Below are 16,646 nucleotides of genomic sequence, written 5' to 3'. Positions count from 1 at the left end.
CTGTCATGCCAGCATGCATCATGAGGGGACAGACACATCACCTGGGAGACCCAATGACAAATCACACTACACCCAACAGCACGCCCGGTCACACCCCCCCCCCTCACACAAGCACACACCCCCGGGGCAGGCAGCGGAATTACCCACTCTCACAATGGACATGTGACACAACAAGACCAATCCAATGCCAAATAAGCATCCTAGCCAAAATTCTACTGGTCAAACACTCAGGAGAACAAATCAATCTGTCCCCCACAACAAACCCATCCCCAAGTGGACATTGAGAGGAATGCTAGGCACATCCAACTACCTGGAGGAACTGTGACAACTTGAATATGTATGAAACATGGATGTGGCATGAAACAGCATTAACATTGTCTCTCTCTCACACACAGGGCAACGTCATCGACCTCCCCCCAACAATGGGGGGGAACAATCACAGTCCCAGGCTCAGTGTGAAGATGATCCCACCAGCAGCGACGACTCTCACCACTCCGTGGATGACCCCAACCAACCTGGCCCCTCTGGTGCCCAAGCCCCTGCAGCACCTACTTCAGGTACATCTGTGCCAACCCCCACCCCATTCCTGCCACATCCCAGGAGACACCCAGGAGCCCTGCTCGCACTTCACAACACAGCCAGTCTGACTAGGAGGGACAAGGTTCTCCGGGAACCCAGGAGGAGGCAGACAACCCCGCTAATGCCATCCCTCAGGGGTCCCGTAGACCCGATGTGCCCACAATGGCAGGCCAGGCTCGTGTGGGCAGGGGTGGTGGGAGTGGAGGCAGGCGGAGGCGAGAACCTGACCAGGCAGCTGAGGGAACCGGTATGTCACACATACGCCACATCCTGGACACATACCAGCGTGACACCAGGGGCATCAGCCAGGTAGTGTCGAGCCTCACAGAGATGAAGGGGACCCTCGACGAGATGAAGAACCTGCAGGCCGAGCAACATGCCAGTCAACAACAACACCAAGGACAGATGGAGGCAAGACTGGCTGAGCAAACGGACATGAGCCGTTCACTCCGTCAGATCGCCGACAACATGGGCAACCCTCCCTGTGCCACCAGGCGAAGACCACCACCAGCCACAGGGAGGGAGGAGGAGGAGGATGCGTCCGACGGAGCATCACAGACATCGTCAAGGCCTGCATCTGAGGGTCCCCCCAGGAAGGTGGGTCGTCCACCTGGCCTGGCACCTGGCCCTCTGGCGCAACAGCAGCACCTCACCCAATGACATTCTCTGCCACATGGACTTGCTGGTCACAGTCTGACCAATTATGACCAACACTGTGGTCTGGACTCTATGACTCCAACTGACAAGGATGCCATCTCCCCCTGTGAACTTTGGATTCTATGCACCCGGTAGAGTACCTTAGTTGATCTACCAAAAGACTTACCCCACCCAAAATAAAAAATATATTTTGTCATGAGATGTTGCTGTCATTTGGCATTAGTCCACAACATATGTGTGTGTAAATGTCAAACTATGCCTGAGTGTTGAACTAACTCCACCCATCCATACCCTGGGATCTGAGTCTGGTACAGGACACACATGGGTCACAATGTATCATTCAATGCAGACATGGAGAACAATACTCACCTGTGATGGCCTCAAGCTGCTGAGGGGGTGCTTGCAATACTGTGCGGACAGACCTATTTGGAAGAGTATCATTAAGGCGTAGAGGTCATGCCTCATTTGGAGGTTCCCGTGGAGGGAGTCCCAGGTATGTGTTCCCAGGTGTCCTGCATGCTGGAGTACAGTGGATCTGCAGAATGGTGGCCAGGTCAAGGTTGGATGCACGGAGTTGGCACTACGGGGTCTCGGATGACAGTGGTACAAGGTTGGTTTTGGGTCGGGGTTGTGGCCTGCCTCCTGAGTGTGGGTGGGGAGCCTGAAGGTCATCCTGCAGCACACAGGGATCCATTGCAGCTATCTCTGCTGGACGGTGATGTGGCTGGGGCGCGGGATGTTGCAGCTGAGGTGTGCAGATGCAGCCTGGATGTGGACAAGTGTCCCGGGAGTTTGGATGTGGCTGCTCCGTAGAGGGCAGGGCAGTATTTGACACGGATGTTGTCATGGACCTGGGGGATGGTCCGTCTTTCCTTGGAGTGGATCTATCTGGGGATCATGTGCATAATTTGGAGGGTGTTGCTGTCTGAGGCACAGATGCTGGTGATTAGCATGGCAAATGTGAGCAAGCAATCCATGATGCACACCATTTTGTGTGCGTGGATACTGGGTGCTTGTGCAGGGCTTTTGCGGGTGGGACACAAGCAGTTGACCGAGCTGTAAGGGGACAATCCTCAGATGTTGACCTCAGACCTGTACAAGTCCAGCCTCAGGTGGCTGCTGTTCTGCCATTCATCAATGGATCTCATGCAATCTTGAATATTGGAACTGGCAATGTCTGCGTCCTTGGTGAGGGTGAGGAGCACCTGGCTGTCAATGGCATACGAGTTGATGATGAGGTTGTGTGCGCATGTGATGGTGGAGAGGGGGGTCCTGGACACATTGTAGATTGACACGCTGAGAGATGATACCTGTGCCATGTGCCTGACGACGGCACCATACTACATGCAGAAGCCTTGACTCCCACTCCCATGGCCTTGCCGGGGAACAGAGCTGGTGGGGAGTAGGAGGGACATGACCTGGTAGGTGTGACAGGGCCTGGAAGGCATGGCAGCGCTGTGTAGGCAGTCGGAGTTGCACACTCATCATGCAAAGGTGTTGTGTGTGCGCTTAGTGTATGCCTGAGAGCAGGCGTGAGATGTGTGGATGGACAATGCTTGGAGGGTGGCTGCAACATCAGACTGTAGTTTGATGTGGGTCATGCAAGGACCTCAGGGTTGTGCAATGTGCACGTTGCATGTGCAGACGGTCCAGCCTTTGGCACCGCGTGGCCGCAACTGTGGCACAGACAAGCTGATTACAGCCAAATGAATGGGTTGAGGGAGTAAGGGAGGAGCATCTTTGATGTGTGTGTGTTGCCAAATCAGGAAACTTCGTGTGCCCTTGCTGCAGTAGCTGCAACAGCAGGCAGCATGTCCTGGGAACTATGCCACAATTTCCACACAAAGACTAGGATGTCAGAAAGGACTACTGCAACAGGTGTATGTAAAGGAAGGAGTGACCGGTTTTCAATGGCACACCCAGAGACAAAGGATGCACAATCACCAAAGATGACTGACACCGGATCATGAAACTGAAGGCCGAGCTGCGCACAGGAAACACACCCCAGAAGGTGTTGACGGCCCGTTGTGGGGACCAACATGCCAAAACACATACACAGCCATGGACTTCATGCACAATAGAGAATAAAATACATGAAGAACAGCATGCAGGTTGCTAATCTACACATAGACTCATATGCACAATCCTTGACAACCATGCCAGAGATGCCGCATGCACAGTGGCAAGAGACCTGCATTGACAGAGATGAGGCACCTTGGAGGGTGAGGAACACCTTTGGAAATGCATCAATATGAACAGACTCACAGGTCTTTTGGATGAACATGTGGGACCTACACTGGACACCCCCTTCGCACCACAGATGCTGTAAATCAATTGGACTGGCACACAAGTGAAGGGGGTGAGCCAAACATCCCCTGCTGCACACGGAGAGGCTGCAATTCCCCATTGAGCCTCTTATGGGGATGTCCCACACTATGTCCACCCGTAGCCTCCCGTATGTTTCCGAGGGAAGTTGTACACACATTGATGCCTTCATCACAATCCACAATCCCATAACAGATGACTGTCACGAAGTGTGACTATCAATTCATGTGAGTCATGCTACATGTCATGTGCCCCATGGTGAGTCGACATGTATGCATAGTAACAACACCTGCACAGGAGCAGTGCCCACACATTCCAAACAACTACCACACCCAAAATGCCTTGCTGCAATCCTTACCCAAAGGGGACTTTTCACCATGTCCGTGCATGTAACGCTGATTCAGCACACGTTGCAATACTCATGAGGAATAGCAGGAGCACAACGATGCCATGAGCAGACAGCATGTACAACTACCTGGGGATGACAGACACACAAGAAGTCAGGAAAAAGATAGTCATCCGCATGCATGGTCATGTACTCTACATGACTAAGGTTGACACCATGCTAGTTGTCAATTGAGTGTGTCAGCTAAATGTGTGGAATGACATCAGCACTAGAGTGACACATCAGAACACATCTCAAAGTCACTTAGCATACAGTCAGCTGGACACACACATTGCAACACATGCCACACAAGGCTCCAAGCGTGCACACTCAGACCCAGGGACTCACCATTATGAGAAGAAGTTGCGTATGAGCTGACTCCGGATGTCCTCCTCCTCCTCACTTGCCTCGTGACCAAGGCCGTCATCCTCCACGGGTGGATGTTCCTGCTCATCGGGATCCAGGATGAGTGGCACAGTTTTCTCCACTGCCATGTTGTGCAGCATGCAGCACACAAGGAAGATTTTGCAGACCTTCACCGGTGCATATGGGAGGGACCCGCCTGTCTTGTGGAGGCAACGGAATCGGCTCTTACGGAGGCCAAACGTCCTCTCAATCACTGCCCATGGGCGTTGTTGTAACGGTAATCTGCAGCTGTTCTGGGGTTGCGGAGAGGCATCACCAGCCATGGCATGTTGGGATAGCCAGAGTCCCCTACATGGAAACATCATGTAAAGAAGTGGGTCAGGAGATGCCGTAACATACAAAGATACCGCTAAATACTGGACAAACAGTGTCTACCCACCAACAAGACATACTCGTTCGTTGTGCAGCCGCAGCATCATTTCTGGCACCCTGCTACACCTCATGATGTAGGCATCGTGTGTTGACCCTGGAAAACGTGCACAGACATGGGAAATCAGCATGTTAGCAAGCCACACCACAAGGGCATTAATGGAGTGATAATGTTTACGGTTGCGATAGGCTACCTCCTGTGCCTGTGGTGGTACCAAAGCCACATGTGTCCCATCAATGGACCCAATTACATGGGGCATCCCTCCCAGGGCATAGAACTCACCCTTGATACCTGTCAACTGCTCACGAGTTGGAAAATGGATGAATTCATCCAGGTGCTCCAACATGGCTTCTAAAACATCATGCAGGACACGGCTGAACATGGTCTGGGACATGCCACCCACATCAGCTATGGTGAATTGAAACGTACCGGTGGCAAAGAAATGTAGGGCTGACATCACCTTCATCTTGGGGGTCAGCGCAGTCGGATAACTGTGTCGCGGTTGGAGGTGTGGTGCCAGCCTGTTTGTCAGGTCCTCAATTAACTGTTGGGAGAATCTGTAACGGCGTATGCAGTCACGTTCCCTCATGGCACCCAAGTCTAGCATTGGTCGGGGGAGAGGCGGTGCCCTGCAGAAATTTGGAAGGAATAACGAAGATTTAGTACATTACTACACCAATGTCAATGAACTGAGCACATGTTCAACAGCTAATACACATATGCTACATACAGAGTCTGTTCTGTGCAATACATCCTGGACACGTATGCCAGCCAGGTGATACTCCTACCAAGAGCCAGCTACAAACGTGGATTGTCAAGGTCTACATGACATGCCATGAAAGTAGCTGTGGGCCAGTGTGAGTGAACAGCCAGACACATTACAGGAGTGACATACATCTACATATGTGCATTTGAAGGATGTTATCTCATACAGACAGCTGGCGGCAAGCTAGACGCACAGGTCACATGTCATTGAAAAAGGACAGACCACACACCTTGCCATGAAGGGGTACATGTCAAAACTGATCACACAGACATTGAGACTACGCAGATATGTCCTCAGCTCGCAAGTCCCTGTTCGATGCATACAGACACACGTTACGTGTGATTCCACATGTGGCCTGGTGTGCGTAATAGTGTGCCATGGCCATCTACACACAGACACATGTTGGATGTAGCTACAGCAGATGAAGTTGACGGAACACCAACAGCAAGCTCATGGGAACACATGACACACACATGACATAGTCACATCGTGGCACGCTGGTAGTTAGATGTCAGGTGTCATCATCCGTGTACCTGGCATCAGGGGACAGTTGCGGGTGTTGGTGACTGTGCCATGCCAGTGATGCAGTGCTTGACAAGTTTGGACTACATGCACAAATGTAAAAAGTGTGAAGGGGAAGTGTGTCACATAGTGCCCCATCACACATGACATGTGTATACAGGTCATCACACAACTATTGGGTTAAAACATAAGGAGACATGTGCCACATCACTGCCTGACACACCTAGGCCCTACACATGAAGGACTGCACTGACAATGACTTGATGTCCATCCTTGTGCAAGTCTGACACCTCCATTCCTTTCCTGTGCGACTCCTATCACCAGTGTAAGCTGTGAAACGCACCGTACACACACTCTGAGGGCGTGTGTACGGTCGTATCACTATATAGGGGTTGGGTAGGAGTACGCGTGTGTGTACGGACCGTACACACATACATGTACACACTGGTCCTATCCCTATGGTAGTGTTGCCGTAGGCATACGCCATAGTGATACGGTCCGTACACACGTGTGTAGGGGTCGTATCCCTATGATGGTGTTGCCGTAGGCGTACGCCATAGTGATACGGCCCGTACACGCGTGTGTAGGGGTCGTATCCCTATGGTAGTGTTGCCGTAGGCATACGCCATAGTGATATGGCCTGTACACGCATGTGTAGGGGTCGTATCCCTATGGTAGTGTTGCCGTAGGCGTACGCCATAGAGATAGGCCCGTACACGTGTGTGTAGGGGTCCTATCCCTATGGTAGTGTTGGCGTAGGCGTACGCCATAGTGATACGGCCCGTACACGCGTGTGTAGAGGCCGTATCACTATGGCGTACGCCTACAGCAACACTCCCATAGGGATAGGACCCCTACACACGCGTGTACGGGCCGTATCACTAGAGTAGTGGTGCCCTAGGGGTACGTGTGAAACGCACCGTTCCGGTGTGGGTATTTGAAAATTACAATGGGGACCCATAAGGGACAAGTATTAGGGCCGAAATGCATGCTGGTTGTCATGGATACCCAGTTTCAAGATCAAATGTTTCCATCATGTGGCCTGGAAAAAGCAGTTGGGCAGCTTATACATTGTTGCAAAGTGGTTGTTGACTTGACATGATGCAGCAAATTTGAAAAAATGCTAATGCTGTCACTGGTGTATGTTCAAAGGGATTGGAGGAAACATAGGATGCAAATGAGTCTGACCAATCACTCGGTACTCCTGTAAAGGAAATAGCCCAGCAAGGCAGATATAAGTCAGCCAGAACCCATGAGAGGGCACTTGCCTGCACAACCTTTCATCGACACCACTGCTGCTGTTTGGCTTCCTCTGGCACCATGGCAAGGACTGTGGAGAGGGCCCAGCCTTTCACCCAGGAGGAGAATGAGGCGTTGCTGGACGTCATCCTCCCAGAGTTCCCCAGCCTGTATGGTAGGCCAGGGGAGCAGGTGAGTGCTGACTCCGCTACCTTTGACTGTGCCCCTTCTTTTTGTGACTTCTGGCATTGTGTCCAGGTGTGACAGACATGCAATGTTGTTTAGAGTGGGTCCCGGGGGGGAATGGCTTAGGTCTGTCATGATGTGGTTCATGTGTGCACTCCTCACTTGCATTGTGCTTACTGTGACATTCACTGCACGGTGCATGGCACATTCAGCATGGCTAATCCTCTTGGCCATTCTTGTTCTATAGTCCTGAGGTGATTCAGTGTTCCCCCGGTGTGACAGGTGACTGTACCCACAGATGTGTGTGAGTTTCGTGGAGCTGTGGTGAGAGTGACCAAATGATGTGTACGCCCCCTGGACATTGATGTGTGTGAATGTTCCTTGTCATGTGGGTGAGTGTCTATGTGGAGTGTTGCACCACAGCTGCATGGAGAAAGCAACTGCTCAACCCATCTGGTGTAAGAAGTAAGCCGTGCTGTGTGTCTGACTAGCTGGGCTAGCCCCACACCTGTGACACCCCCCAGGCAAGTGGCACATGTGCAGAGTGATGTTTGTATCTGCTGTTGGCACTGGCAGGTGATTTATCTGTACCTGTGTGTGTCTGTGTACTCTGCTGAGGTTGGGTAGGTGGCCTGGGGCATGTGACTGCTTGGAGGTGCTGTCCATCAGCCTTGTGGTGCTTGTGATGTACAGTGTGTGCCATGATCAGGGAGTGTGTTGCACCCCTCATGCCACCTGTGTACTTTCAATGCCATGTAGTGCATTGGGGCTTACACAGAGGCGAAATTCCCTATGACGAAGGTGCTATTAGTTTGCAGCATGCGATGCCCTGTTCAACAAATCAAAGATGTTATAATGTGTGTCTCTGTGACATGGAGCAGGTGTAGTGATCTATTCTCACTTTGTCATCCTCACAGGTAACCGCCGACGAGAAGGGGAAGATATGGAAGCGGGCCGTCAGGGCCGTGATCTCCGTGGAGGGTCGCAGTCGGCGCCTGGCCCAGGTGAGGAAATGCTGGCAGGACATCCGGTGCTGGACCAGGAGGATCGCCCGGGTCCTGCTGGGGGACTCACCAGCACGAAAACACGGCGGGTGCCGGCGCCTGACCCACCAAATGAAGCGTGTCCTGGCGGTGGTCTTCCCTGACATGGATAGGCGGTTACAGGAGAAGCAGCAGCAGCAAGGGGGTAGGTACATGTGTGTCTGTTGTGTGTCACAAGCTTTTGGAAGTGCTCAGTTGCATGGATACACTGCCAGGGTTTATATGTGCAGTGCATATCCCGTTCCCCCTAGTCAACCGCTGCTGTTCTTCCTCCCTTCCCCTCCTTGACATGTTTTCCCTGGTCTGTGTGTAATCACTATTGCACATGGTCATCTAGGCTGCAAGGTCATCACGGTGCACAATGCTTTCTGCATCATGTGTAGGGGTGGTCTGTGACATGTGTTGGTACCTTGCCTGTGCCCTGTCCTGTCCACTCATTTGGGGGTCCATAATTGTTGGCACTGTCCTGAGGCTCCACATAGGAGTGTGAGGTTTTAAATACACACCCTTGCAGCATGCATGAGCAATGTAGTGGCCTCAGACATGATGTGCACGAGTGGGAGATATGCATAGGGCCGGGACAGTTGCTCCAGTTACAGTCAGATCATTCCAGGACCATGGAGCAGTGTGCCCACTACTGTCCCATGAGACACCTTATCCTTGGAATCATGTGTGGCATCACACACTGTGGCCAGTCTCTGTGTGTTCAGCATAGTTTGGACTCTGTGGCATTGTTCCCTGCCCTAATTCGTATTAACGTAATGTGTGCTACATGTGTCTACTGTACAGGGTGACCCCATTAGGCTTGTGAATACTCACACTGGGCAGTGCCTGTGTGTCTATGTACAACTATCAGTTGATGGTTGTTTGTCACAGATATATGTGTGGTCAGCCTCACGAGGTGATGTTGAGTACATTTAGGAGTTCTTGATTCCCCATTTAGTAAACACAGATTGAGAGGTGTAACTACTTGCTCTGTCTCAATCACATTGTCTCATGTATGGGGGGGTTTGTGCAGGAAAGGCATACATGTCAAAACCTTATGTCTCCTTGCCAGGTCTGACCTGTGTATGCTAATTGTCTGGACTGACACTCAACGTGCAGTGACCCAGACATGTTGTGCAGGGTGTCATGTTTGTACTTTGCAGCATGTGTCAAAAGTTACAATACATGTTTCCAGCTCATCCATTATTGGCACCGGTGTGTGCTCCCGATGCTATGTGGTTTGGTCTGTGTGTGCTGACATCTGTGTGGACATTCTTCATTCCTATCAGGGTGTCTCCTCAGTGCAGGTGCTCCTTATTGCAACACTACTTCAGGGCCATTAGCTAATGCATTGTCCTGTGTCTGGACATGTGTGCCAATCCACATGACAGATAGTGTGTCAGATGTGTTGCCAACTGTCTCATCATGGTACAGATGGCCATGTGACAGGTGTCATGTTTTAAGTTGTCATTCAAGAAGTCTTGTACCTTGGCACTCACTACACTTGTCAACATGTCCCAATAGTTTCGATGCTTCACTTTGATTATTGTGAAGGGCAATAATGTGCCTGCATGACAGATGTCTCTCAAGGAAGTGCACAAGAAACCACCTTTACACTTTGGGGGAACACGCTGGCACATTTCAAACAAAGGCACAGTTCTGTCCAAAATTAGTTCTGGAATTATACATATCCATGTTCCCACAGTATGTTTGAATTTGGGTTAGTCCTTGGTTGTTACTGATGCCAACTTACCGGTGTCCAGTCATCTGGACCACCGTGGTGCCATGTATATGTACTTCCAGATACCACATTTCTTCTTAACAATGGCTTCTTGGCATTAAGCTGGCAGCTCATACAATGACTGTGTAAATGTAGTTTTGTGTGCACCTCCTTGTGTGACTTCTGATATTCATGCACATGTGTGTTCTGTTCCACAAGTGGAACATTCACACATTCCAAACTTGTCAATTGTGTAAAGTTTTGTGATTCCCAATGGATCAGAAAGTATTTATTTGGATTTTCTAAAGTACTCACAGGTCTATGAGTGTGGGGACACCTTCAGCATTGGCGTCTGTTATTTGGCATTGGGTGCACCAATACTGTTTCGTTCACAGTGAGCAAGGGGTGGCATGCCTTCATAGTCTGGCTGTGCTCCATTGTTCACAGACACTAGCTTCTCTGTATAATTGGATATCCAGTTATTTGCTGTTGTGTCCTGATTTTCATTATTTAAGGTGGCATGTTGGGTGAACCAACTGGGGAGTGCAGGGCTTACATATGTGCGGAGTCATCTAGATGTTACTCATGATGCATTTCATGATATGCACTTTGACCTATTATGTTTGGACTCATGTGTCAGATGTACACAGGTGACTGATTATTTCCTGTCTCTTCACCTTGCCCACAGCATCATCGGGGGACACTGAGGGAGACACCTGCACGGACGTGGAGGAGGGATCCAGCACCAGTGCCACCATTCCTGGTGAGTCGGAAGCATCAAGTGGCACGGAGGGCGAGGGGAGTGCGGCGGAGGACCTGGGTAGTACCAACACAGACTACGACGCTGACGGGTCCGAGGCTGAACTCCCTGAGGGGGCGGAGGCTGCTCCAACAGCTGGCAGCAGCACTACAACTGTCACCGCCCCCTCCATTCCCATCACCGCCCTCCCAGTTGCTCCGGTCCCTTCTGTCCGTGTAGGGCAACAACGTGTCTCCTTCGTGCCAGGCACCGCACCCCCTGCCCCTGTCTCCCCTGCTGCCTTCACTGCAGAGTCTGTGGACATTCAGCGGCAGTTGCAGGTTGGGCAGACATCGATCCTGACTGTCCTCCATGGCCACACCACACTGCTGACACAGATGGTGTCGTACATGGAGGGCATGTCATCAGCGATGTCTGACCAACGGATGTTGCTGAGGTCCATGGACTCGTCACTGACGGCAGCAGTGGGTCTCCTGCAGCGCTTGGTCCCCCCACCTACCCCTGCACCATCCACACTTCCCACTCCCATGCCTGTCCCAAGCTCACACACACATTCCCAGGCAGGCACCACACCAGACACAGCCAGCACACCAACAGGGAAGGGCAAGCGCACACCTCCAGTCACACACACTCAGGGGGTAGACGGCACACCCACTGGGTCTAGGGCACACAGGCAGACACGCAGCCACAGTCAGAGTCCGCATGCCTCACTCCCCAGTCCCTCCAATGTCACTCCCCTCGGCTCCCCTGCTCCACAGTCTGAGAAGGAGACCTACTTGGCTGTGCTGGGCCTCAGCCCCACTGCTTCACCATCGCGCAAATGGGCAAGGCACTCCACGGGTAGGGGAGTTGAGTCCCCCCCCCGTCTACCACCTCCCCCAGCAGCGCTGCAACCCATCCCTCTGCCCCCCCCCTATTTGGGGCCTGTGGTTCATTCGGGTGCAGGGGAGACACTGGAAAAGCTTGCGGACGTGTGCAGTGCCATACTAACCTCCACCTTTGCAACTGCCCCACCCCCTGTGGTGGAGTCGTCCGTCCCTGCACCCACAACATCTACCCTTCTCCCTCCTGTCACTGCGGTGCCTGGTCCTTCCCCACATGATGCCCCCACCCCAGTCGATGAACCAGAGGTTTCGAATGTGCAGGCAAGCTAAGGGAGATGCGTGGACATGTGTCCCCCCCAGGATATCGCATCTGGACTGGCCTATGGCCTTTGTACATAGTGTCCTTTTATACATGTTATTTTACTGCTGAATAAAGCATTTTGTTTTCTCTTTGAACACGATTGCTTTTCAGGTATTGATGTTGGTGCTGATGCTCCATGAGTTGGGGTGGTGATCATGTGTTAGGTGCCTGGGAAATGTTGTAGTATGGTGCTCATGGGGTGGACCCTGGTATCTGCGTGCAATCACAAGGTCTCTGCAAAGATTCTTTGCTCGTGTATGCTCTTTGTGTTTGGAGACATTGTCCCAAGGAGTGTTCCTTCCTCTGTGGCACCTGACATCTTCCCTGCAGGGAGTTGCACAATTGTTGTGCTGACCTGTGTCTACATTTCCTTGGTGGCTGAGGGATCACTTCAACTAGGCCCATGCCTGCTCAGCAATGTCTCCGGCTGCATCGTATGTGCCATCCTTGGTAGTCACTGTACTTGTGTATAGAGTATATTGCCATGCCTCCATGTGGAAATTGTCCCTTTTATGCACTATGCATGTGTGTACTCCCAGCCTAGCACACAATTGGTACTTGTTCTGCAGGGTATTTGGTCACCTGACTGACAATTGTGGTCATTGTATCTGTGGGAAGTCCACCCTATTCCTTCCATGGGAGACAACTACTTGGTGGCTGTGCCAGCACCTGTACATTCCTATCAGTCCTGGCATGTGCGTGACAGTGTGTATTCCCTTTGGCTCTCTTAGTTTAGTAGGCTTTCACATAACTATGCAGTCTTGTGACATGTTCTCAGTGTGTGTATTGTGCTGCATCCGCCAGGGGTGGGTATGCATGTGTCATTTGTCCTCACACCCACATGTGGTGTGTCATGCAGTGGGGGAAAGACATCCATCCTCATGGGAGTGGGACACTGCTGTCAGTGATGTGTTGATATGGCACTCTCAACATTTTCGCACATTGGGGATGCGTTCATGAACCCATGGAGTTGTGGTCATCTGAGGATGATGCACCCACCACTCATATGTCAGGACAATGCTGGGAATCCTCTGCACCCACCCCCATGTCTCTGTCCACTGCTGGTATTCCTCTGCACCCACCCCTCACATGTCTCTGTTCACTACTGGTGTTCCTCTGCACCCACCCCTCACATGTCTCTGTCCACTACTGGTGTTCCTCTGCACCCACCCCTCACATGTCTCTGTCCACTACTGGTGTTCCTCTGCACCCACCCCCATGCCTCTGTCCACTGCTGGTATTCCTCTGCACCCACCCCTCACATGTCTCTGTCCACTGCTGGTATTCATCTGCACCCACCCCCATGTCTCTGTCCACTGCTGGTATTCCTCTGCACCCACCCCTCACATGTCTCTGTCCACTGCTGGTATTCCTCTGCACCCACCCCTCACATGTCTCTGTCCACTGCTGGTATTCCACTGCACCCACCCCTCACATGTCTCTGTCCACTGCTGATATTCCTCTGCACCCACCCCCATGTCTCTGTCCACTGCTGGTATTCCTCTGCACCCACCCCTCACATGTCTCTGTCCACTACTGGTGTTCCTCTGCACCCACCCCTCATATGTCTGGGCACTGCTGGGAGTGATAGGCACCCACCCCTCACATGTCTCTGTCCACTACGGGTGTGCCTCTGCACCCACCCCTCACATGTCTCCGTCTACTACTGGTGTTCCTCTGCACCCACCCCTCATATGTCTGGGCACTGCTGGGAGTGATAGGCACCCACCCCTCACATGTCTCTGTCCACTGCTGGGAGTGATAGGCACCCACCCCTCACATGTCTCTGTCCACTGCTGGGAGTCCTCTGCACCCACCCCCATGTCTCTGTCCACTGCTGGGAGTCCTCTGCAGCCACACAGCCACCCACCCACCCACCTGCCCCCTCGGTGCAGTACACTGCTGTCCTGTGCATACACACACACCAATATACTGCTTATATGCTGCACCAGGCCCTAAGCCAACATTTGTGGCGTGTGTACGCCTTGTATCCATTCTGTACTGGTGCCGTAGGAGTACGAGTGGGACGGACCGTACCCCCACATTCATGGGGTGTACGAGCCGTACCCACGCTCTGGGGGCGTGTGTACGGTCCGTACCACGCTGTTGCAATGTAAAAGTTTGTTGGATCCAATGATGACCAGAGGTAGCCAGGAAGTATAACAGAAGTAGAAGGTTTATTGGTTGGTTTAGTAGAAGTATGTTACAGGTCCCACCAGGAGCAGCATCTTTGCCGCTCAGCCCACTCTCTCCAACTGCCACTCTCACCACACAAGCAGGCACACCAACATTCCAGTCTCTCTCTCATAAAGCATTCCAACATTCCACGCAGACATCACATTTAACTTGGCTGAGCAGCTAAGGAGAAGATGCACTTGAGGAATTGAGATACAACACACGCTTGTGTGGTGAGAGTGGCAGTTGGAGAGAGTGGGCTGAGCGGCAAAGATGCTGCTCCTGGTGGGACCTGTAACATACTTCTACTAAACCAACCAATAAACCTTCTACTTCTGTTATACTTCCTGGCTACCTCTGGTCATCATTGGATCCAACAAACTTTTACATTGCAACCCACGCGTACCCCTACATCCCCACTCCAATGGTGGTACGGGCCGTACCATGCTCTGAGGGCGTGGGTACGGCGCGTACCCCTACATCGCCACTCCAATGGTGGTACGGGCTGTACCCACGCTCTGAGGGCATGGGTACGGCGCGTACCCCTACATCGCCACTGCAATGGCGGTACGGACCGTACACACGTGGGTACGGCTCATACCACCATTGTAGTGGTGATGTAGGGTTACGCACCGTACCCACGCCCCCACAGCGTGGGTACGGCCCGTACCACCATTGGAGTGGTGATGTAGGGGTACGCGCCGTACCCACGCCCTCAGATGGGTACGCGTGGTAAGGGCCGTACCCACGCTCTGGGGGCATGGGTACGGCGCGTACCCCTACATCACCACTCCAATGGTGGTCCGTACCACCATTGTCGTGGTGACGGGTACGCATCCACGTCCACTTCCGTTGTGACGGTACGTAGGGGTTGGTGGACACGCCCCCCCGAAGTGACCAGACTCTGGAGGTCATGTATGTACAGGACATATTTACATTTTTACTTGGGTGGGGGTTATGTTTGCTGCCCCTGCCCCCCCCCCCCCTTTGCCCCTGGGTGTTGTTCTGACCTTCTGCAGTGTCGGCGTGGGTTTCTGTGCACCAGGTCGTAGGCTAGGAGGGCCGGGATGACACGTAGGATGGGGTCCATGGCTGTCCGTTGCGTACCGGTGCTCCTTGTTCGCGTCGTCCTCAATTTCCCGGCACTTTTTGGCTGCCGTAAAAAATTCTCCGTGCGGAGTGACTTAGGCACGAATCGTACTTGCTGGTCCTTAAAACGCTCCCTGACTCCGTCCGGACGTCACGTACGCGATGTCCCGGATCGGAATTGTGGGTATTTTTTCACCGCACGTAGTTTTGTACGAATCGTACGGAAATGGTATTTCTGTACGAATCGTACTTGCTGCTTTGTAAGGAGGATTTCCCAGGTACGAGTCGTATGGAGAATACGCTCGGTACGACCATTCGTACCCGGGTTTTACAGGATCGGAATCGGCACCTAAATATAAATTGACATTATAAAACAACAGAATACACTTAAATAACATAAAATATTCATTTCAAAATACATCAATGTATAAAACAACGTTTTTTTGTAAAATAACAATTATAATAATAACATAAAAGCTTTGAAAAATATAATGCTTGCATCATGTCACATTCAAAACAATCTTTAATACATTTAAAATGAAAAACGAGAAATTAATCACTTTCTACTAACAATTTCTCAATTAGTGTTTCCCTTATATGGAAACAAACAGCCAAAACAATAAAAACAATTAACTTGAATGAATCAAATACTCACATTTTAAAATGCACCAATTACATAAAGCAACCAATAAAATAAACACTGTATAAGCATGAAATGTTTGCATCTTTTTTACACTTCAAACCTACAATAAAGAAGAAGGTGAAACTCTGCCCTACTGTTTCCTGAAAGAAAATTTTCATCACTGCAGAAATCTTTAAAACTGCACTAAGTAAGTAAAACTGTATTTAAAATATAACAATACTAGTAGCCTTCAACCTGAATTATTACACATAATTTATTAATCTTTCATTTCTGACAAGTATATCTCCTCTACAGATATCTTCTAAAGCCAGCAAAATATTTTCAACATTGTCACCAATAAAATAACAAGCAATGTAAGTATATTATTTTTTTTCCCTATCCACCTAAAATTAATTTTCAAACATAATTCACTAATGCATATTTTATTACTTATCTATCTCCTCTACAGAGAACTGCAAAAGCATCAAAAATCATTTTCTAATCCCTCAGCAACTAAGGGGTCGATTCCGATCCGGATCGGACAGCTCCCCGAGAGCTGTCCGTAGCCTTAGCGTGCGACCGGCACGTACCCGTAGCCGGTCCGTCCTGCAG

Source organism: Triturus cristatus, chromosome 2_2 (genome assembly GCF_964204655.1).
Source record: "Triturus cristatus chromosome 2_2, aTriCri1.1, whole genome shotgun sequence".
NCBI lineage: Eukaryota > Metazoa > Chordata > Amphibia > Caudata > Salamandridae > Triturus > Triturus cristatus.
The sequence above is the reverse complement of the archived record's forward strand: the minus strand, read 5'-3'. Positions refer to the sequence as shown.